The sequence below is a fragment of the Leuciscus leuciscus genome (genome assembly GCF_965113295.1).
Source record: "Leuciscus leuciscus genome assembly, chromosome: 23".
In the NCBI taxonomy this organism is placed as follows: domain Eukaryota; kingdom Metazoa; phylum Chordata; class Actinopteri; order Cypriniformes; family Leuciscidae; genus Leuciscus; species Leuciscus leuciscus.
In genome coordinates this window covers 32,090,117-32,115,474 of record NC_138747.1, presented here as the reverse complement: position 1 = coordinate 32,115,474, position 25,358 = coordinate 32,090,117, and the positions used below count along the sequence as shown (strand labels likewise).

Sequence of the window (25,358 nt, the reverse complement as noted above, 5' to 3'; positions counted from 1 at the left end):
ACCGTTCATACAGTGATCTTTGGGCAGTGACCTACATGACAATCTTTGTGAAAAAGAAGTGCAATTAATTGTATTGAATGTGCACTTTTAGTGTACTTCTAATCTTTAAGGTATATTTAATATAACTCTAAAACGGTGAACTGACAACTGAATTAAACTGCAGTGTGTTCGAGCCTTTCAAGTCGCATTTATTATAAACAACATTTATTAAAAACGCCAAGCCCATTTTGACAAAATGTTGAGTGTATTTGGCCATTTAATCTCAATAAGAGTACTATTAGTTTGTAGTGTTTTTGGGTAATTTACCGTTAACAAAAGTCGTGAGGGAAATCGTACCTATAAATCCATTTTGTACAGTGTACAAAACAATCGTCCAGACAAGATGATCACTGCAAATATTATAGTAGTGTTAATACTAAAGTGCTCTGATTTCATTTTCAATACAGTCAAAGACTGAGACACAAGACGACACGTTGCATATGAATGAATTTGAAGAACACGTCCGCAGTGATACAAGAGATGTGCTGTTTTCATAATAATGTGTTGCTATTAACAACGGTCAAATAATTTAGTTTATGCTTAAAAAAGTGCATAGAGCTGCTCATTTTATTTGTTGTCTGTTGATTTTCAAATATAAAACTTGCATCAGTTCATTTTTTTTTTACATTTTCATCTCATTTTAACAAAACCGTGTTGATATTGATAAACGTGATCATTTTGGTCACTATAATCATGATATGAAATTTTCATACCGTTTCACGTCTAACTAACATCTCAAAGCGAGTCACAAAACACAAATCTGCCATTAGAAACGGCACATACCTCACAAAGCTTTCATTTTAATGGCATTATGAAACTAAACTGGTGAATCTGTATGCCTCACGCAATCCCAACTGTTTCTAGAAAGATCCCACTAGAAATTAATCTGCTTAAATCAGCAGTCAAAACACGTTCGGATCAATGAACATGGAGGTAAAGTAAACCACAGCAGTAAACAAAGACATATGATCTGCTGCCTGAGAACATTCATGCTTTCATAGTGATATTAAACAGAGAAAATGAGACAAAGACCATAGTAATCTCACACTTGTCTCTTCTATAGAGACTCAGAGATCTCAATCGTGTCTCAACTGTGCTCAAGATACCAAAGTCGGCTTTAAAACCAAATGAATCACAGCATAATAATGTTATAGCTCAATAGTCCTACTGTGCACGAACAACTGAGGCAAAAATGCATTTAAGTTAAACAGAACTCCACAGGGAGAAAAGCACAGAAAACCTCTGTGTGTTAAGCATGAAACTACAAAACGGAGTATTTCAGACTTATAGTAAGGCATCGGTTAGCTTTCTAACTCGACAACAGCATCATCAGAGCGTGCGATGCACTAACACACTCAAACACAGAAGGCTGAGACAAAATTACGTGCTAAAAACGTTGTCTGAACGATGTTTCTAAAACATTCAAAAGTCCAGTTTCCTTGTTGTGATCAGAACATTACCATAATGTTAGTACAATATTCTTCTATCCTTACTCTTACTCAGAATACAACATCCTTTGAACGTTTATTTGCAATATTCCAAGAAAATTAACATTAACATTCAATACGTACAAATAACAATACAGGGATGTTTCCTCTGAGAAGGGTTCAAGGTTCAAGGGTCTTTTATTGTCATTCCATACACATTTTTACACGAAGGAACGAAAGTGCGAAGGTCCTGGTCAAAACCCAAGATACCGGTAAAAACATTAACCAATGAAAACATTAGAAACTAGAGAGTATGTTTAAGCAGCTTCGCCAAGAAATAGCACAATAGACAATGCAAGAATAAAAACAGTGCAATAATTAGTAATAAATTAGGACATTACAAGAACTTTTCTCTCAACATCATGACAAAACATCTCAAATATGTTAGAATTTCTATAAATGCTATTTAAAGAAGGTTTTATCTTAACACGTACATGAAAGTGTGCTGGGCATTAACTGATTTTAAGGAAAATATCATGATAATCTCCTACTAAACTAAACTAACAAACAAGAACAAAACAACTAACTCATTTTCAGAAAGAACGAAAGTGAGAAAGGCACTTACTTTGGAGCAACTGAGAGCCATAGTGGCATTTACATGAACATCCAGCGGCTGCACGACTAAAAATAGAGCGGTTTGCACTTTTCCATGCGTTTTTCCCAATGGATTCGTCCTGAGAGCGGGACGCTGGGAAGACCCAACCAGACACGCGGTCAGATCTGAGATCGAGAGGTCAAGCAGGAGTAACAGCTGTGTGTGTATCCGTCCGCAGGTGTGTGTCGCAGGAGAGAGAGTGTGTGTATCAGAAACACCACCGCATAATCCCTGCAAATCCTGCACAATCTGTGCCTCAAAAGTCATTACGCCATACCTATTGAGCTCTCCGTTTGAGCTGTGGATGAAGGGTGTTCTCGATCATATGGAGCGTTTAGAAGGATCTGCTTCCGGGGATTTATGGAAGCTCATTTGAGCCGAGAAGATAATTGGCACAAAAAAAAGTTCAATGTTTATCTGTAAAAAGAAACATATTCTTTCTGTCTAATGTGTGTTCTCACTGAAGGATTGGCTGAGCTCTGCTTGTGACACATTTGAACTTTCCGCTCACTGAATATTTTGGCCTTCTAGAGTTAAAAAACAAAACTGCATGTATTTTGCAGAAGAACATTGTTGTGGTTGTGCTTCGGCTCTGAGCGGATGAATATGATTCTCCTGCTAATCATAAAACATTCACTGCTAGAGATATAACCAGTTTAGATGAAAGATCTCATCTCGGTTTTTCTTTATTATGGTCTTATATATCAGCATACTGTTGGGTACCACATTTCCAAGTAAATACAATAGTTTTTTAGGTTTACTGTAGCTTATTTATTGAAACTGTAATGTTTCGATAAATAATGTTTCAATAAATTAGCCTGACAAGCCAGACCTACATCAAGATGTTGGGTCCGGGAACACACCATTGGCACGGCTCAATCCGAGGGCCGGGATAAACGGTTGTCTTTCAGATTCCCAAAAGGACAGCGCTACAACCAACCAGAGCGTTCTCCCACCAGCGGAGTTAGTTGATAGATTAAACTTTTGCCGTATCTGGCCGGCAAAACCACGAACACATCTTCCTTTTTTAAGAATGACTTCAGTGCCGTTCTTTGTTCTTTCCTCAAAGAAAAGCTCAACTCCAAGTCTTCGCCGTGGCCAAAGCCGATTGGTAAGACTGCTGTTCGCCAGCATCAGCTCTTCTTTGTGTTCAAGTAGCAGGGAATTCACGCGGAACCGTCACAACTCTGTCGTCATTATGTTAAGCCCACCCGCCAACTCTATACACGATGTGATTGGCCTGACTAGAGTTTGTTTTTTCCAGCTCGAAAGCCAACGGAGAATTGCTAGACGACACTGGCTGCAAAATAAATGTTAGATTTATCTAGATTTCTAGGCTATCAATAAATAAGCTAAACCCCCAAACCATCCCACCGGCCCACCTCAACTTTTCGGTTTGATAATCCGGCCCTCGAATGTAGATAGTTGAATAACCCTGCAAAACAAAACTGCATATATTTTGCGTAAGAACATTGTTGTGGTCGTGCTTCGGCTCTGAGCGGATGAATATGATTCTCCTGCTGATCATAAAACATTCACTGCTAGAGATATAACCAGTTTAGATGGAAAGGATCTCAAGCTGATTAGCTGAAGACTTTACTTTTATTTTCTTTATGCAAAGTATAATTTCATATTTTTCACTTTGATTTTTGGGTTTAAGATCTCAGTGTGAGATCCCCCCAGTACGAGATCCTCCTCGGTCTGAAGAAGCGGATCATCCGAGTCTCCCTGTCGTGAGTCATTTAACCCGATGACACGAGGAGGCATCAAACTGAGCCTGCGATGTGAGGTCCGGGTCTGGATGGAGAAGGCATCTGTACACTGGGAATCTCATGCCCTTTGGTCGGAGCGGGACGTCACCCACAGGCCAGGACAACTTTAAATAGCATGCCCTCCCACCACAGATATTATTAGTATAAGATACATGTGCTGTCCAGAGCTCACGATGAGCAAACCCAAACCCTGGACCTCCTCGTGGCCAAACTCCTGTCTTCATAAGCCTTTTATAGTACAGAAACCACACACCACTTCCCACAATCACATGCATTTTTATAAACACAGTTCGAGTTGCTGTCTTCATAGTGGAGACCATGGCTGCTTCCCAGTTCACACACACGTATTAACCCAGCTAACAAAAAACACGATCTAAGAACGTTTTGCTAATGTTCCCCATTAAGTTATGAAAGCTGAATGTTCTCAGAAAGTTCAAAACGTCCAGTTTTTTTTAAATGGTCTAAAAACTTTTTTTCTTGGTTATATGAACGTTAGTTGAACATTCCATTTGATCATTCTTCAAACATTATTGGAACGTTACTTTTGAATGTTCGCTGAACGTTCCGAAACAAGTAGTTCCATTTTAAGAATGTTTGACCAACTAAACCTTCCATGAACAAAAACCTTCCATTAACAAGGTATAGATAATGTCTGTGACTCTTTTATAGTAAAAAAAAACACAGCATTTCCCACAATCGCAAGCATTTTATAAACACAGTTTGAGTCAATGTCTTCACAGTTGAGACCAGAGCTGCATATACAAGTATGTGCTACTAACCCAACAAAAAATACGTTCAAAGAACGTTTTGCTGACGTTCCCATTAAGTTATGAAAGCGTTATTTCTGAATGTTCTTTGGAAACGTCTTTTTGTTCTAAAATCGTGGTTAAATTTTTCTTGGTTAAATGAACGTTAAGTGAACATTCCAATTTAAAACTCTTTAAACATTATTGGAAGGTTATTTTTGAATGCTCTCTGAACATTCCGAAACAATTAGTAACACTTAAAAATAACATGATGAATGTCCAACTAAAACGTTTCATGAACAAAAACCTTCCATGATCGAGGTATAGATTATGTTTTGAGAGCATTATTTAAGACTAGATAATATTTAATACTGTAATCTTTAATAACCTTATTAAATGCAATCTTTGTAATCTTTAATAACTATAACTCTGCAAGAACGTTTGTCCATAACTTTGAGAGAACCTTGGCAGAACGCTAGCCGGAGTTCTGAGAACGATCGCTGGGAATCTGGGAATCTGGTGATGGGAAAGTACATGAGACAGTAGAATATGAAACAGCCAGAGACATGATCGTAGTAACAATTAAAACTGAATCCTGAAACCACAGACTCTTTTGTTTCAGACTGAGCAGAGCTGATCACTTGCAGGTCAGCATTTGCATATTCATTTTTAAAAGCATTTTAATAAAATTTCATGCCATTTTTGGATGCAAAGTCCTTGATTCTACTTTATACCCTTATAATAACAACTCAAATGTAAACACAAATTACAAATACATGATTATGTTGATTATTAATTAAATGCGATTGTGCAGTCAAGTTTGCAGATGTGCAGGAAAACCCTGACAGTACGGCATCCAGAGACCTGTGGGTTATTATTATCAGTGAAGTATGATTTTAGACACACTAATTATCTAATATCAAATATTTCGGATGGATAAAATGCAAATGGACATTATGTGTGTGCGATATGTATCATACACGATAATATACTAATTAGAATAATATACTAATATACTATAATATAATATAATATACATGATAATATACTAATTATAATATACTATACTATAGATTATGTTTTAATGTTGTGGAACCTGACATTATCGAGTATTTCACTTTACAAAAACACTAAAACAGTCCTTACGAGTGCACACGTTTACTCTTTACTGTGATGCAGACTAGCAAAACGCAATGAAAAGAGGATGACTTTCAGTGTACGGGGGTAAAACGCTCTTGTACAGTATAACAAAAAGTAAACTAAAAGTTAACATTGTAAGTTACATTTAAAACAGTATTTTGAATATTGCCTGTTTTTCTGCCAATGAAAACCGAACCGTTGTGCATCTCTGAGGCGTTTCATTCTCGTTGTGCATCTCTGAGGCGTTTCATTCTCGTTGTGCATCTCTGAGGCGTTTCATTCTCGTTGTGCATCTCTGAGGCGTTTCATTCTCGTTGTGCATCTCTGAGGCGTTTCACTCTCGTTGTGCATCTCTGAGGCGTTTCATTCACTCTCGTTGTGCATCTCTGAGGCGTTTCATTCACTCTCGTTGTGCATCTCTGAGGCGTTTCATTCACTCTCGTTGTGCATCTCTGAGGCGTTTCATTCTCGTTGTGCATCTCTGAGGCGTTTCATTCTCGTTGTGCATCTCTGAGGCGTTTCATTCACTCTCGTTGTGCATCTCTGAGGCGTTTCATTCACTCTCGTTGTGCATCTCTGAGGCGTTTCATTCACTCTCGTTGTGCATCTCTGAGGCGTTTCATTCTCGTTGTGCATTTCTGAGGCGTTTCATTCTTCAATGAATCAGCGTATTTGAACAAATCAATGATTCAATGATCCATTCATAAAGACCGTCACCGTTGCTTTGCTCCTAAATGAATCAGCCATTTGAACGAATCAGTTGCGTTATTAAGCTCCGGCCCTAGAACAAACTAGATTGTGTCTTGATTGTGTCTGTGGGGAATTCATTGGATGATTGGATGGTTGTGGTTTGCTATTGGCTGATCTCATGTGAGTGACAGGTTAAAGCCCCGCCCACATCATCAGAGAAGAGAAGAGATGCTGCAAGAGGAACTTATTCTGATTCAAGATTAGAACATGAATTTACAACAATAATGATTCACACAGATCAAATATTTAAAATAAATACTGCAAAATTAGTGCTGGGCATCGATTAATCACATCCAAAATAAAAGTTTGTGTTTACATAATATATGTGTGTGTACTGTGTATAATTATTTTTGTATAAATAAATACACAACATATGCATGTGTATATTTAATAAATATTTGCATGTATATACTGTATATATCTTTATACATAATTTGTATTATATATAAATATTTTATACATAAATAACAATTTTTTCTTAAATATATACATGCATATGTGTGTATTTATATATACAAAATAATTATACACAGTACACACACATATATTATGTAAACACAAACTTTTATTTTGGATGTGATTAATCGATGCCCAGCACTAATTTTGCAGTATTTATTTTAAATATTTGATCTGTGTGAATCATTATTGTTGTAAATTCATGTTCTAATCTTGAATCAGAATAAGTTCCTCTTGCAGCATCTCTTCTCTTCTCTGATGATGTGGGCGGGGCTTTAACCTGTCACTCACACACACACACACACACACACAAAAACTGTCCATTTTGATTTCATGGTGACTTTAAAACACACGTTCATCATTGTATTTCCCTGTTGCCGGAGACCGTACACAGAGCATCACACACTGCCCTCTTCTGAACCTCTCGCCCAGAAACACACTCTCTGTAATGGACCGTTGTGGGCTACACGTCGACGGACTCCTGTCGGCTCTTGATATTAAGTCTCAGCAGGGCTTCAGAAGTCATTAACACTGGAGAAAACGGCTTGGAGAGAAACGAGAGCGGGCCACAGAAACTTCTTCTTCAGTCTCGATTCTTCAGACGCTTTGCCTTGACATCTGGACGCTTCTGTTCAAACAAACTCCCGTCTAACTTTGCCTATTCATTAGCTGCAGATTTCTCAGGAACGACTCATTATGAAAGAGTCCAAGCACCTGCTACATCAATATTGGCCTTCAGATGCTCGTTTAATTAGCCGGAATCAAACGCTCTCCTGCTCCAAAAACACTTTCATACATCAGAGGAAACATTGCAGAGAAAGAGTTCGACACACCACAGTCTGCTGGACTTCAGCTCGTCTATACTGAGTCTGAGGATAGATTTAGGATTATTCAGAATGATGGACACTGATATTTAGATTTTCTTAAAGTCCTCTTGTGGTGTAAATCCAGCTTGTAATGTTGTTTATGTGTCTATGTGGTGTGTTTAATCTGCTTTAAGACAAACCATGTGTAAATTCATAAGTCGACAGCATTGCTGAGTATTTCCTCCTTAAAACTGCAGTGAACCAAAGACAGTCTCAAACACACGCTTTGAAATCGCTGGTGTTTCTGACGTCACAAACTACCTTGTAACCAATCAGATCAACGTGTGATCGTCAACCAGTGGATCTCTGAGCTGAGTGAGGGAGTGGAGGCGGGGCTCATTTGCATATTCATAGAACCACGCATACTAAATGAGGCAAGGGTGTCGAGTTACATTCAAGAAATTTTAAGTCATGAACAAAGAAAACACGAGTAAATATGTCATTTTGGTGATCAAAGATGAGTTTTAAGGGATACAATTATTAACTACAGGGAGACTTCTCTCCCAACTAATGCTGTGAACTATACAGGGACCCTCTCATTCGGCACATTTCTATAATATTACAGGTTAAAATGAGCAACAGAGCCTAAACTATTATATTCAACTACTGTTTATTTTCAGATTTACATGAGACAGGATCCATTCCGGTAAGCTGTACTATATCCCTCAACATTCCCTCTGATGTTCATGCATGTTTTTCCGTGTTATAACTTTTATTTAAGTGGAAGAAAAGACACATTTAAGAGAGCATCAAAACGGCATTTATTGTTTGAATAAAACCACGGATCTGGCAACCCTGGCTTGAACTATGGCTGATTCATTGGGTTAAACAGAGCCTTCTTTAACATTGCTTTAAAAAAAAAAAAAAAAAACTTTATGCATTATCACGTTAAATTCAACACGAGACATTTTCTTCACACACAGTGTGAGTTGCAGTCTGACACGCCCCCTTTTGGCCCTGATCATCAGCTGTGAATTAAACACTTTCCAAAAGTGCTGTCGAAGAAGGATATTCACTATCAATTACATGAAATGCTGACTAGGTTGGCATCTCAAAGATTTTGACATGAATGTCCAAAACAAACCGTGCTTATGATGCTGACGAGTAAGAAAGATGACTATGTTCACACTGATTTTACCTCGTCATTCACTCCATTACGACAGGCTTGAAGAGAAGTGCTCCTGCAATCATGCATGAGACGGGGGTTTAATGAGTTATCATTCTGAAAGTAGTTTTATACTGTAATTTAAATTTAAAGATGGAGCGGTTCAGTTAAAGCAACTTTCAATGTTGATGTTTGCTTGATGATGATGATGATGATGATGATAATGTTTCATTTCATTACACAAATAAAGCAATAAGCCAATAATATTTTCTGTGGTAAAATCACTGTAATGAGTGAATTAGCAATACCATAAAATATACCAATTAATAACTACATGTATTGATGATAATGATACTAATATTTGTTCAGTTCTCTAAGATGCATTAAGTATCATAGATAGCTCAATATCCTGCATGAAAATCACATAGAACTGAAAAATTATATTCATTTTGAATACATTTCAGTTTTATGTGGATGGCCATGTATATCAACCTCCACTAATCACTGACCCACATCAAAAACTGCTGAAAAATGATGCATTATTCAACTATACCAAATCCATAAAGGGCATTAATATAAAAAATAGGCCAAAGTGCAAACATGTCAGGCTCTGGCTCTGTTTTCCTACCAAAGTGTGAACAAACAGTTAGGTCTAAACTAGATCACTGAGAGGAAGATGATGGCCTCGTTCGCCCCTGATGGAGTGAGAGAACAGACTGAAGCGAAATATTTCTGAGAAACAAATCAATATGTATAATTGCAATTCATCCTTTGCTGATATAGTGAGGCGGTTTTTAATTAGAGGTCATTCAACAACCAAACCATTTCAAGAATAATGTAAGCTTAAAGCCTTTATTGGATGGATGTATGGATGGATGTATGGATGGATGGATGGATGGATGGATGGATGGATGGATGGATGGATGGATGGATGGATGGATGGATGGATGGATGGATGGATGGATGGATGGATGCATCTCAGATTAACTCTACAATATTCATAATAATAATCAATGATGATGACAAATATATAGATGTGATTTTATCAGGAGTGATAGATAGATAGATAGCCAAACATGTTCATTTTCCAGCGCTCAAGCGCTCAATCCATTACAAAACATTGATTTTCAGAACAAAGCATTGTGGGATATTGATTGATTGATTGAGTGATTGATTGATTGTGGGATATTCACAGAACTTCAGCCAGGAGAGAAAAGAACTGACAAACATTTCTTAGACATTTAACAAGCTGTTTCCGTCCACTTATTTTTATGCACATTTTAAGATATCACATATAAAAACGCTGTATGGAAACGCCAAGATGTGCATAAATTGCAAAAACATGCATGAAAAACGCATGCGCTCAATTGATGCGGACAATGCTTTTATCCTTAAAGAAACCATGCACATGAACGACAATGGAAACACATTTACTGATAAATCCCTTGATGCACAAAACCTCATGTGACTTTGGCTCAGCGTCAGCTGTGATTGGATAACTGGAGTAACCAGTGGACCAATGGCACCGCAGCATCTCAGATGTTGGTTTGGTGTTTCTGAAAGTCAAAGTGTGTGATCTGAATGATTTGGTTTAATTCCCTCCAGAAGCGTCTGATTGCAGAAACGTACAGTTTTATTGTTGATATTTTGTGCAAGTTTTCCAGGAAGTGACGATTTTGTTCTCTTGAAAACATTCGCAAATGTTTTATGCCATATTCCAATTGTGCACAAGTTAAATTCGCAGCTAAGCTAATGACACTTGCTTCTTTCCCTCACAGATGAGATTCACATCTTTAACCCACAGATGAAGTAAGTCTAGTCGTGTGTGTGCAGCGCTCAGCTGGGTCAGGAGCAGTTGTGAATGTTGGGTCAAAGAGATCATGTGCAAACATTGTGGGAAAAGGCTGATCATTGTTGTTTGTCCTTGGGATTTCATATCCACTCAAGACCTCTGGAAAATCTCTGCTTACTTCTCAGAGTACGGCTGGTTTTCTCTCTGTTCACACACACACACCATCTTCAATCAGCAACACACACTTTCAAAACCACTTTATCTCAGGTGTCTTTCACTACTACTGTACTTGCATAAAATATTGATACAATATTCGTATTGTGTGTTTGCACTTTGCTTGTAACATTGTACTTATCACTATATAATGACACTGTTGACATAAACCCTCGGCTTCCACTGCAACAAATGCAAATCTGGCAAGAGTTTCGCAGAACAACATGCAGGTTTATCACTAGCCGCGTTTCCATTACCCTTCAAATTGCACAAATTGAAATTGCGAATTGAAAATACGGCCAATGGAAACAAATCAATTTCGCAAAAACTCCCAAATATGCCCAAAAAGTGTTCACGCTCGCATGAGGAGGTTTCTCAGGCAATTCGAGAAAGGAATATTTCGCAAAACTGCAATGGAAACGTTTTTTATCTTCGCGTTTACAGGTCAGCTGGTGTACGTAACAGTCGATCAATCTTTAAAGAAGGCGCGAATGTTTGGACAGAAGACGAGATAGAGTTCTTTATTAAACTTGTAAAAGATAAAGGAATTGCGGGAATACTGGATTCTAAACAACAAAGAAATGCCACAATTTATCAAGAGCTTGAAGCAGAAATGAGGGAGAAACACCCAGAAACGCCTCATACCTCTCCCAGTATAAGGGGCTTTCCTGGCCATTAAAGGATTAGTTCAGTTTAAAAAAAAATGTTGCTGATAATTTACTCACCCCGATGTCATCCAAGATATCCATGTCTTTCTTTCTTCAGTCGAAAAGAAATTAAGGTTTTTTAGGAAAACATTCCAGGATTTTTCTCCATATAATGGACTTCAATGGCAACCAACTATACCAATGTTCAAAGAAGGTTCAAATGCCCGTCTCAATGCAGCTTCAAAGTCTCGACACAATCCCAGTCGAGAAATAAGTGTCTTATCTAGCGAAACGATCGTCCATTTTCAAAAATAAATAAATAAATATATACTTTTTAACCACAAATGCTCGTCTTGTACCATCTCTGAGATGTGTGATGCATTGCTTCATCACGCTGGAAAGGTCACGCATCACGTCATCTATCTAAGTTATTTGTCTGTGTACTCCGGTTCACTCCGGTTCTCCAATACACTGTATTTTTTTTCGTGACCTTTCCAACGTGATGACATAACACGTGGCGCATCTCAGAGATGTACAAGATGGGCATTTGTGGTTAAAAAGTATATAATTGTTGTTTTTTTTAGAAAATGGCCGATCGTTTTGCTAGATAAAACTCTTATTTCTCGACTGGGATTGTGTCGAGACTTTGAAGCTGCATTGAGACGGACATTTGAACCTTCTTTGAACATTGGTATAGTTGGTTGCCATTGAAGTCCATTCTGTGTAGAAAAATCCTGGGATGTTTTACTCAAAAACCTTAATTTCTTTCCGACTGAAGAAAGAAAGACATGGATATCTTGGATGACATTGGGGTGAGTAAATTATCAGCAAAATGTTTTTTGGAAAGTGAACTAATCCTTTAATGCTGGGATAGCACGCCGACATCTCCTTCCATTAATAATAATGGCTAGTGCGGTGGCTGAGATATACATAAACCTACTAATATCTGTCACCATGATTTTGGATTGACTTATCAGGAGAGGAAAAAAAAATACATTTCAGTCGCATAACATCAGTTCATGGAAACACCATCATTTCGCACTAGTTTTTTATCGACATTTAGAAAATATCGCAAAAGTTTTGCACAAATCTGTAATGGAAACGTGGCTATTGACAATTATATCCTACTTTGTCTACTCTTTTAACAGCATCATGGTAAAAATGGAGAACTACAGTGGTGTTCTGCTTCGGGAGGATGGACAGAGCTTTTCCCTCCGTTTGGCCACGTGTTCATTGTCATCCGATTGTTGACTACAAATACTGAAGTTTTTTAGATTTCTGCCACGTCGTTCTCTCCATATTAACAACTCTTTCCAGCCTTTCTCCACTGCCTACATCATGCTGGACCCTGCACTGGGAACCGATAGTAACTCAAGGAACTCTTTGAGTTCTTGCACCTGGAACAATACAAGTCAACACCAGTATAACTAATAGTTTGCTAAGAAGTATTTCCTTCTCAATCAAAGCGATATTTGACTCCGGTCAAGCAAGCCTGTCCAATAGAAGCTGACTGGTGGGAGTGGCCTTGGATGACAACATTATGGGTGTTTTAAGTTTTTTTTTTTCTTGCCTTTCTACCACTTTAGCCCTATCCGGACGGGACTAGTGTAACATGGAGAGGTGGGGTAAAGTACAGACTATATCAGTACAGACAATATCAGTAAAGATTACGGCGACTTTTACCTTCAGTAAAAAGGTCTGGAAGAATGACCTCAGGTGATACTAATCCTGTGCGAATAGACCCGCTGTAAATATGTACGTAAATATTTTGTCATTTCTTGTTTAAAAGTAGTTTACCGCGTTTTTTTCAAGTATGGAGACGCTTGAAAAAGCATTCAGTGCGTTCTAGTCGCTGGGACGAGTCTGTGGCAAAACTCAAGTGTTTCACACACACCATTCAGATCAGAGAGAAGATCGACAGCACTTGTTAGAGGCACGAAACATCTTTTAGCGTTAGCTAAGTGCCTATACCAACACGATCCAATCTGAAGTTAATTAATACATAGTTCGACCGGACATAACTGTTTTATATATATATAAATATAGGTTATATGTGTTTGCGCACGTGATACAGCAATACACACATGACGACAGGAGTGACGGCGATGCGCAAATCGAGTTACTCTCCCACTTCTGCTAGTTCTACTGAGATCTCTTATCCCGTGCGAATTGGCCATTAATATTACAGACGTCCTGTGGTAAAACTACATTACTCCATCTACCCTAGTGAAGTTAATCCCGTCCGATTAGGGCTAAAGACAGACTAGTTTGATTGAAAGCTCATGTGATAGGGACCCAAGCGGTCACAAGGAGAATCAAACCAGGCATCCGTTTAAAGGTCGTTCCAAAAGAGGTTTAATGCTTTCAAAGGCAAGGGAAACTTTGACAAGACTGAATGAACAGACGCATATCGTTGCCACTATACTGTTATTATTACAGCATTACTCCCTGCAGCGCCAACTATACTCGAGGCTAGTTCACATTCGCCAAATGAACGTCCTCGTTGTGCGAACATTTTATCGTTGCCGGCAGGACAAATATATAAGTGTGTATGTGTATGTGTGTGTGTGTGTGCGCGCAAATATTCTTCTTCGGTTGTTTAGGCTACGCGGGAACCACCGGAACTTCCTGTAAACGGTCTGAAAGTCCGAACCATACAGAAAATGCTTTCACACTAAACGAACCAAACCTTTGTTCAGTTTGATACGGACCGAGACTACCTCTTTTCGTTGGACCAAATTTCGTCTGTTTGGTCCGGACCGTGGTCCGGGAGAGGTTTCACACCTGTAATTTTGATTCGGACCAAACTGAAAAGTCTCAAAAATCCGGACCAAACAAGGTAGGTGTGAAAGGGCCCTAAAACTAGCACCAACTTCTCTCACTAACTGTTGGAGACCGAAGTTTCTCATGCACAACTCTTGCATTAAGCTCCAAAGCTCACTTCTGAACACCCTTAAATGCATAATTTTCCCGCCTTTAGTTAATTGGAACATACCATTTTCTGTAAAACTAACTCTAGTCTCTATACATTTCAGCTAAGTTCCCTCAAATATAGTTTAAAAACATTCAATAAATAAAACATACAGGCAAGAGAAAAACAAATATTGTCATTTGCACAATATTTCCTAAATTAGTTAAAATGAGCATTTGCACACACCTAGAGGTTAGGCCCACTCTTCTAACAACAGGAAATAAAACAGTAAAAACCCATGTGAACAATTATTACATGCATGATACAACACAAAAACAAAACAAAAAACAATAAGGACACAATTTTGAGGGATGGAGAAGCATCGCTGGCTCTCCATCACAGCTCATTTTACCAGTGGTGAATTACAGCTTAAACTGATGACAAAAAAAAAAAAAAATGTTTTATGATGTTATGCTGAAGCCATATATTAAATAGGGGCTTTCATGTTTAATTTAAATGTAATGCTAAAGTACACCTGAAAAGCACACTGCCAACACAGGAGTGAAATCCGCCTGATCGCTGGAAGACAGTAACCGTGAAACAAGTAGCGATGCACGATATATCGGCATCGGCAGATACATGTTCATTTTTAATGTTATCGTTATCGGCCCGATCATTTTTTCTTTGGCAGATATAGTAAAGCCTATAAATAATGTATTACTTCCTTCAGCTGAGACGCTTCAGATGCGCACTGTTCACACTGTTTGAATTACTTGAAATATGATTGGAATCACTTTTAAAAAAAAGAAAATAACAAGTGCAACAGTTAAGTCTGTCATATCGGCTACATAAAATTATAATGAGAACCTTATAATTGTGTTTTGGTTATGACTTTAAATGATGAGATTTGATTTTGTAATCAGGCTAACAAATAATAAAACAATTTGGATTTAGATTTTTTGGCCAATATATTGGTTATCGGCTTTCAAATATAAAGAATTATCGGTTATCGGTCAAAATGTTTATATCGGTGCATCTCTAGAAACAAGCTTTAGTGCTTCATACTAATCATAAAGGCATTTCAATGATTTCTGCTTTGATCAGATTTGGCGACACCTGAACGACTCTCTTGGTAATATTAAATATAAACTCAGCAAAACATCGTAATGTACGGCAGTAAAGACGAAAGTAAATAAAGACGAAGAAATGCACTTAAAGGACGTGTTCATGATGTCAGATTGAGACATGGTGCACTATGAAAATAAGCACTCCCTTTCAAGTGGACATCATGCATCTATCCTGATATGCACATATCCATTATTCAACAGTATTTTTTTTTTTTTTTTATTGTGTTCATCCAGATCTAAATATTTAATAAACCTAAAAAATTGAACAATCTAGAAAAACCATGGTTGTTTGGACATGTACAAAGTACTTTTGCGATCTTTCAGAGCCTACAGGGCACATTACTCCGTGAATATTACTCAGTGGAATATTACTCAGTGAATATGACTCAGTGAATATCTCAGTGAATATTACTCAGTGAATATTACTCGGTGAATATTACTCAGTGAATATTACTCAGTGAATATTACTCAGTGGAATATTACTCAGTGAATATGACTCAGTGAATATCTCAGTGAATATTACTCAGTGAATATTACTCGGTGAATATTACTCAGTGAATATTACTCAGTGAATATTACTCAGTGAATATCTCTCAGTGAATATCTCAGTGAATATCTCTCAGTGAATATCTCTCAGTGAATATCTCTCAGTGAATATTACTCAGTGAATATCTCAGTGAATATCTCTCAGTGAATATCTCTCAGTGAATATCTCTCAGTGAATATCTCTCAGTGAATATCTCTCTGTGAATATCTCAGTGAATATTACTCAGTGAATATTACTCAGTGAATATCTCAGTGAATATATCTCAGTGAATATCTCTCAGTGAATATCTCAGTGAATATCTCAGTAAATATTACTCAGTGAATATCTCAGTGAATATCTCAGTGAATATCTCTCAGTGAATATATCTCAGTGAATATCTCTCAGTGAATATATCTCAGTGAATATCTCTCAGGAATATCTCAGTGAATATCTCTCAGGAATATCTCAGTGAATATCTCTCAGGAATATCTCAGTGAATATCTCTCAGGAATATCTCAGTGAATATCTCTCAGTGAATATCTCTCAGTGAATATCTCTCAGTGAATATCTCTCAGTGAATATCTCTCAGTGAATATCTCTCAGTGAATATCTCTCAGTGAATATCTCTCAGGAATATCTCAGTGAATATCTCTCAGTGAATATCTCTCAGTGAATATCTCTCAGTGAATATCTCTCAGTGAATATCTCTCAGTGAATATTACTCAGTGAATATCTCAGTGAATATCTCTCAGTGAATATCTCTCAGTGAATATCTCAGTGAATATCTCAGTGAATATCTCAGAGAATATCTCAGTGAATATCTCAGTGAATATTACTCAGTGAATATTACTCAGTGAATATTACTCAGTGAATATCTCAGTGAATATCTCTCAGTGAATATATCTCAGTGAATATCTCAGTGAATATTACTCAGTGAATATCTCTCAGTGAATATCTCAGTGAATATCTCAGTGAATATCTCTCAGTGAATATTACTCAGTGAATATCTCTCAGCCGGGGTTTATTTGTGAAAGTCAGTATTTCTGTAATCACATCTTGATCCAACAGCGGGACATGCCTTCACACAATCCACTACACTGCCATCAAACTACCTAATATTGGCTTTTCAGCATAACTGAACCAGTTATAATGAAATACAATAATTCATGACACAGCAAAAATGGGGAAAGGTTGCAGTTTCTACTGGCAAAACAATGTTTAGATGTTTCTGTAAGTAGCAGAAATGTCCAATCATGTGTGAAAGCTAGTGATGTTCCTGTGCTTTTAACAGTAGAGGACGGTGCTAGCAACACCAAGGTCATGGGTTCAATTCCCAGAAAATGCATGACCTGATGAAATGTACACTAGGCAAGATACATTGGTTGAGAATGTCGGCCAAATTAAATCAATAAAACTTGAGGACATTTAAAATGCATAAAATATGCGTATAAAACTTCAGACATGTCCTGACCTGACATTTATGAAAACTGATTTTATCCTGAAAACTTGACATGCAGAAGCACTTCTAGAAAACACTCCGTGTGTGTGTGACTGTGCTTTAGAGATGCACATCAGCCCTATACAGTAGTGGAGTCACAACCTATACTTTCATTAGGGATATTCATTCTAACATAATCCAGTCTTTTGTGTGCAATAATAACCTTCACAAATCACCAAATTAAAATTAAACCCCATCGTTCATCATATTCCAGCATTGTCCAGCTCAATGACCTTCGTACAGTATAAGAACAGCTTGCTTTATAACTACATTTCAGCCCAGAATATGAGGCAATATCTAAACAAAATGCACCAACTCTACCAGTCAAGCGCAAATTCATAAAAAGTGCACGTTCTCCTTTATGCATTTGACATATTAGAGCCAGCTTGATTATAATCATTGCTCTGTAATGTTTCGTCGAGATCTGATTCGTTATGAAATATTCGTAATGCAACGCTGTTCTCACTTCGAAACCACTACCAATACACACTGCCATGAACAATACAGACATATAGCGAGGCTCTTTCCAGAATGTCATGCTGATTATATATTCATTTGATTCCATCCATCTGAAAGTTATATTCATCCTCCGATCAGTCATAATGCTTCCCAGTGATGCTCGATCAGGTCGCGCGCTCTCTGAGGCGCGTCACCGTAACGTCAACAATATATGATCGATAGCCTATATGAAGCATATAAACGTACCTGGTGTGTTCCTCTGGCGTGTGTTTCGAGCTCCACAGCACTGGGTTTGCAGGAGATCCGGGGGCTTTGAGTAGATTGAAGTGACTGAGATTTTTCCATTACGTCTCTGATGTGTGTGTTACCCCGAGGGGAAGAGCGGCTTCAACACATGGCGAAGAAGTTCTCATTCATTCACAGAGACAAATGCCTTTCATCTGTAAGCATCAGTGTGTGAATTACACACTCTCCCTCCTAACAGACCCGAGAGAATCCGGGATGTCCTGAAAACTACGCGCTTCACGCGTTAAGATTTTGGATAATTAGTTATACAGGAGGATTTCCATTAGAAATAAAAAAAAATTCTGCCCAGCTAAAAAAGAAAAAAAAGAAAAAAAAGTTCTAAGAACGTGTTGCTGACGTTACAAGTAAGTTGTGAAAACGTCGAATGTTCTCAGAATGTAAATTTTTTTTATAATTCTTGGTTATGTGAAAATTTGCTATTGTGACGTATGAAGGCTTTTCGAACAAGAACAAATGAAGGGCGGCGTTACTTTGTTTATCTCAAGTACTATATTACACGTTTTTTCAATGAATCCCAAATATGTTATTTTTGGATTTTTTTGGAGCGAATCCAAATTCCTGTTTTATTATGAACGTAATTATCTTTCTTATATTCATAAATGTAACTTTTCAAGTTACATTTATGAATATAAGAAAGATAATTAAGTTTATTAATCATAAAACATTATTTACTTACAATTTCACTCTCGCTTAGCAAAAAAGCTCTCAGAACATGTGCAATTTGCACGGCCTACAAACTTTTTACTGTATTTAATGTGTAATGCCCTCTTGAAGGGATGTCAACTTTGATTGCATGGCGATTATAAATTTGGTCATTTTGCAAACATTATGGGAATGTTACTTTTGAATGTTCTCTAAACATTGACTTTACTGTTTTCTATTTTGTGCTAACGTATTGATAATGTTATTAAAGGAGATAATTTAGATTTTTTCAATAATTACCAGTGACTTAAGAAAGTTTACCGGCCATAAATATGATTTTACCAGTCATGAAACAGTTTTTGAAAAAACAGGCAGTTTTCAGGTACAGAAAATTTCATAAATGAATCAAATGTAAAAATATCACTGCAAAGTCTTCAGTGTATCGATTAAACAGTTTAATCCTTATTAAAGTTATTCAGAAAAGATCAGTGAGTGATTTTCTCTTTGTCTTTTGTCGTTTGATTAACTTTAACAAGGAATATTAGGCTGCTGTCACTTTAAGATCGAATGCATGGATACTGATACACATACGTTTTCTTTCTCAACTATTTATGTTCACTTAAGACATAATCGACTGTGTTTATTGGATGATAAACAGGATGCTTTGTATGAATTTGTTCTTTCAAGCGCAAGAAGTGAAAAAAAGAGCGCAGTTCAGTGTTCGGGTAAATTCGTTGATAAAAATAAAGAAAATTTCAGATGGCACTTAAGAGGCTTTTGCATCTGAAGTCTTCATATATATATATATATATATATCAGGCAACTTTGGAAGTATTTCATTATATTATGACAGCTGTTTTTCTAGTGGCTGATTATTTAAATATGGATGTGATAATATCAACATTTCAAAAGATGCTTAAAATATGAAAATGAACTTCAGGTTGATGTCCTCATGTGCGTGAACAATCACTCACGGAACAATATCTAACTTCAGCTCTTTACAGTGGACAAACATCAGACATGTTGAAAACTCAGTACAATAACAACAGTATATTAGGTTGTATGCAGCGTAATATAGAGGAGTTAATGAGCAGATCCAGGTCTGTGGCGTCGGAAGGCTCTCAATCCGTCATGGAATGTGTGTGTGTGTGTGTGTGTGTGTGTGTGTGTGTGTGTGTGTGTGTGTGTGTGTGTGTGTGTGTGTGTGTGTGTGTGTGTGTGTGTGTGTGTGTGTGTGTGTGTGTGTGTGTCACTCAAGTGTGTGTGGAGGGAATTAAAAGCGCAGTGGTTTCTGGAGGTGAAGCAGGTGTTAATCTACAGCTCGCCCTGTTCCTCAGAAATCACTTCAGTAATCCTGTGAAACCAGTCTCGACTCTTCAGCAGTGTGTGCGGGATCATCTCGAGGAGGACGGTGGGAAAACAGCCAAATATGCTAATTGGCAGCTGACATCAATCCAACAGTGTGTTTAAAGTGCCACTATTACACTTTCTGGGATATTACCTTCACTAGCGTGTAATGTACAGTAGCTGTTTATGAATGTAAAAGGTTGCAACGTTTCAAAGATCAAAGTGCAGATAAATGGAGTTTTTGTCAACAAGTCATCAGTGATTCAGTCTCACTTCCTGCTTGTAGGGTTGTAACTAATTAGCATAATGCCAGCCTGTGGTCTTGATTGGCTGAGCAGCGGCTCTTAGCCCCGCCCTCAAACACTGTAGTGTATCTGAGACTGGAAGAGTTTGGTTCGTGTTGTTCGTGTCGAGAAGACGCTGTTTTCCACTTTGATGAGATTGATACGGTGAAACCCTCGCCATCGTTACTGTTCATATCACTGTGATCAAGAGCTGAGATTCAGATATGATAATGAGCGTTTGCTTTCTGACCAATCAGAGCAGAGCAGCTCTCAGAGAGGCGGAGTTTAGAGAGACTGAATCTCCAAAGGAAGCGTTTCAGACACTGAGAGGAAAGAGCTGACGCTGCACTGGAGATTATGAGAGAATTACAGTGTTTTTGACCTTGGATGAATGTGAACCTGTTGTAGGAGACGCCAAAACAACATTAGGAACCTTTAAAATAGCATTATCTGGCAATTTAAAACATCTCCAACCAGCAGTGGTCTAAACCAGAATATGCATCATTGACCATGGATTGAAAAGATTTTCAAAAGATGTGCTTTAATTTCCAGACACAAAGTTATAATATAAAGGATATAAAGTTTTCAGATACAGATTGTGAGACTTGATCATGTTTGAGGCCAGTGTTCAGCAACTATTTTAAGAAATGTGCTGATTTCCCATTGGTTGAAAAGTTGTTCTGGGTTCAGCATAAGGCAAGCTGTATCGACAGTATATGTTATATGCTGTTAAAAACACATTATACAGTAGTACTGCACTTACAGTGGAAATCATTCCAGAGCGTTTAAAGGGATAGTTCACCCAAAACAGAAAATTCTGTCATCACTTACTCGCCCTCAAGTTGTTCCAAACCTGCGTGAATTTCTTTCTTCTGCTGAACACAAAAGAAGATATTTTGAAGAATGTCAGAAACCAAACAGTTGAGTATTTTTCCCCCATACTATGGGATCCATCAACTGTCCCGTGACCCATATTCTTCAAAATATCTTCTTTTGTGTACAGCAGAAGAAGAAAGAAATCACACAGGTTTGGAGCAACTTGAGGGTGAGTAAATGATGAAAATTTTTCTTTTGGGTGAACTATTCCTTTAAAATGGACAAATCATGAAAATCTGACTTTCCCGTGTTTAAGTGCTATAATCAGGTCCCTGATGCTTCTACCAACCCAGAAAACGTGAAAAGTGAAACCCAGTAACTTTGTTTTGGCTAGCCTTTTTCTGCAAGCATTTCGCTCCCCTTCTGACGTATGAAGAGGATCTTATTATAATATTACCGGCCCTTAATCTGCACGTTTACACACACACTGCGCCGACATCTGGTTTCGCAAGCGACAACAGAGACCAGTCCTAACGCAATGGCAAAAGTTCCAGCAAAGCTTTTCATTTCTCGCTCAGGCTTCATCCTTGTGGTATTTTGACCAAAAAATGTCACAGCTGTCTTATAAAGATATCTTATGTCTTATAAAGACCTCAACTGTCAACTTGTGTAAAAGTTAAACATGACGGTACATGCAAGTCGATGAGATGAATTAATGTAACTCCACAAAAACTACATAAATGTCTCCACTAACCATTCAGAAACGTCCTGGAGCGTCTCAAAGTGAAACTCTCTCCGTAAGGCTGCACTCGCTACTGGTTATTCTGGGATTCTGGATGAGTGAGATTCGCCTGTTTGGAGTATCTGAAGCTCGTGTAAAGGCTCCGCCCTCTTCTGAACGGAGGCGGAGCTGCAGCTCATTTGCATTTAAAGGGACACACAAAAACGGCAAGTTTTTGCTCACAGCCAGAAAGGGGCAAATTTGACAAGCTATAATAAATGATCTGGGGGGAATTGTGAGCTGAAATTTCACTGACACATTCTGGGGACACCAGAGATTATATTACATATAGTGTTACGGCCTCAGCCTTATGGGTGTTGCCTGTGTATTTTTGTGTGTGTTTGTTTCGTCTTCTAATTGAGGTTTCTTTCTGAGTGTAGGCTCCGCCCTTGCGCACCTGTGGCCCGTTGCTCTGATGGCTCGTGCTGAGCATATAAGTGGAGTGTGAAGGAGGGTGAGACACGCAACGGTGAACTCCGTGCGTGTCATGATGCCTAGCCGCTGAGCAACTCAAGCTGTGTTCTTTGTACTGTGCTACTATTTTGTTCTACTTGTTAGTGTTTGTTATGTCTATGTTGACTTTAGTGTAGAGTAAATGTGTGTTACATGTGGAGAGAGAAAAATTGAGAGACGTGATTTGGTCAGTCATTTATTAGTCCTATAATAAATGTTTTAAACTGCTCTTTGCCTTGCGTCTCCTTTTATGTTGCTGAACCCTTTTGAAACGAGCATTTTAACAACAGGGGTTCGTAACAATAGTGAAAAGGAGCGTCATTTGTCACTTTTAAAGGTGCATTGTGTAATATTTAGGAGGATCTGTTGACAGAAATACAATATCATATACATAACTATGTTTTCAGTGGTGTATAAACACATAATGAACTGTTATGTTTTTATTACCTTTGAATGAGCCATTGCCATCTACACACACCCTTACATATTACATATTACCCTACAGGGTCCACTTACATGTTAAGTCGCCATTTTGCACCACTATGTTTCTACAGGAGCCCTAAACGGACAAACTACTACAGAGCGCGTTTCGTCACTGTTATTAAAGTCAGCAAATAAAACACTGACACAATGATGAACAAGTAACAATAATATTTGCAATAACATTGTTTTATTGAATACTTAAGCAAGTATAATTTCTTATATCTTTGTAAATAAACCTCATTGCTTAATTGGCTTCTCTCTGCTGTCTCAGACGACGACATCACTTCCTGTCGACCACCGTAACTTCTGTTGGGTGCAATTCACAACCTCACCACTAGATGCCGTTAAAACGTACACACTGCGCCTTTAAGTGCAGAAATGTGCAGCTCATACTTCGGTTAACACATTAATTCTTCCATAAACCTGTGGTGAGAGAGTCTGCATTTTGACGCTCATCTCAGTGTGATGTCTCCAGGCTTCCTCTGTAAATCCGTCAGTGTAAACACAATCCAGAGGTTTTCGAGCACACTTGAAGATGTTCAACAACCGGATCAGAGACCGAGGAGAGTGGCAGGTTTCTGTCCATGCGGGATTCTCTCAGTAGTTGAATTATAAGTGAGAGTGTGTAGCAGATGGAGGACTGGCCGCTCTGAGCTCCTCCAGAGAGAACAGATGGTGAAGGTTTGTTTAATATTCACTCAGCCACAGTGGCAGCAAAAGACCAAGTCACTGCGATTCAGGGATAATCCCACTCAACCACGGACAGAGGAGATGGCAGATGGACAGATGAGGTTTGGGTTTTGGGCCTGTTTGGTGGCGCCGTCAGAGAACATCACATCTTCAGACATTTCATGGATTCTCACTGGCTACGTTTACATGAAACCAAATAATCCGTCAGTAATGGGATTAGCGGCTCAATCGGACTGAAGCCTTCATGTAAAACACCTTAATCGATCACATTGAGCTCGATCCGACTGGGATTTCGATCGGATTGAAAGGGGGTTTATTCCTTTTCTAATCCGATCAAGAGAACATGTGAACACTTGATCGGACTGAGACCGAAACTGAAGGACTGCGCACGTGCAGTGATGTAGAAATAGTGTAATGCCGTATGACAGAACGAGCTGTTCTCCTGATGAATAAAGTGTCGTATAAACGAGTGTCCCGTCATTCTATAATCCTCCTTTCCCTGTGTCTGTGAAGTGGAGCAACGTCCCACCAGTGTTTCTCTCATCCACAGACGATCAATATAAGCAGCGGCACAGCGGTTCATGTGCTCATCGTCTCCAAATTATGACCAGAAATGGATCAATATTAAGTCTGCTGTTTAAAACAAATAAAGAACCAGTGTAGGAGAATAGTTATTATGCGCAAACAGCGGGAAACTCTGTATATTCGTGCAGTGTGCGTGTGTCAAGAAATATATCCCGATTTGAAGCTTCTGACATAAAGGTGCGCATCAACCCGATCACGTTTAGCGTTCATGTAAACACTTCGTTCAGATTCATCAATCGGAATGAATTCAGTCCAATTGAAACAGAAGTTATGAATGTAAACAGCCTATGTTTTTCAGCATCTTTCAGCAGTTTTAAGACACTGTGAGAACTTCAAAACAGTTTAACCTTTACAAACCAATAAGCTCACTGAATTAATGTGAATTAATGAGAAGAGCAGGAATGAACTCAAAGCAGCAGCTCCAATATAAGGTGTTTTTAGCAGAAAATGCCATGAACTCTTCTGAAAACATCGAGCTAACATCAGGCTTTCAGTGCGCTTCGGTGAAGCAGCGTTTCTTTAATTCAGTCGAGATGCTTATATCCGCCGAAGTGTTACTAGTGACGCACGATATATCGGCCAAAATATCGGTATCGGACGATATATGTTAATTTTTAATGTTATCGTTAGCAATAAGAACATTTGGCCAAATATATTAAAGCTGATAAATAATGTATTATCTCCTCCAGCTGAGACGCTTCAGATGTGCACTGTTCAACATGATGATTATGAACTGCTTGAAATATGATTGGAATAAAAAAAAAAAAAAGTGCAGCACAAGTCTTTCATATCGGCTACATAAAATTATGAGAACTTTATAATTGAGTGTTTGGGACATGACT

General features: G+C 38.1%; 1 protein-coding gene across 1 annotated transcript in view; it reads right to left on the bottom strand.

Moving 5' to 3' along the window:
* atp2b2 (ATPase plasma membrane Ca2+ transporting 2) overlaps positions 1–18,668 on the bottom strand; it is a 186,452-nt gene extending 167,784 nt beyond the window's left edge. Inside the window, exon 1 of the mRNA XM_082156376.1 lies at positions 18,376–18,668. The gene's annotated coding sequence lies outside the window, so the exon portion shown is untranslated. The remainder of the gene's footprint in view (positions 1–18,375) is intronic.
* Positions 18,669–25,358: the final 6,690 nt, after the last annotated feature.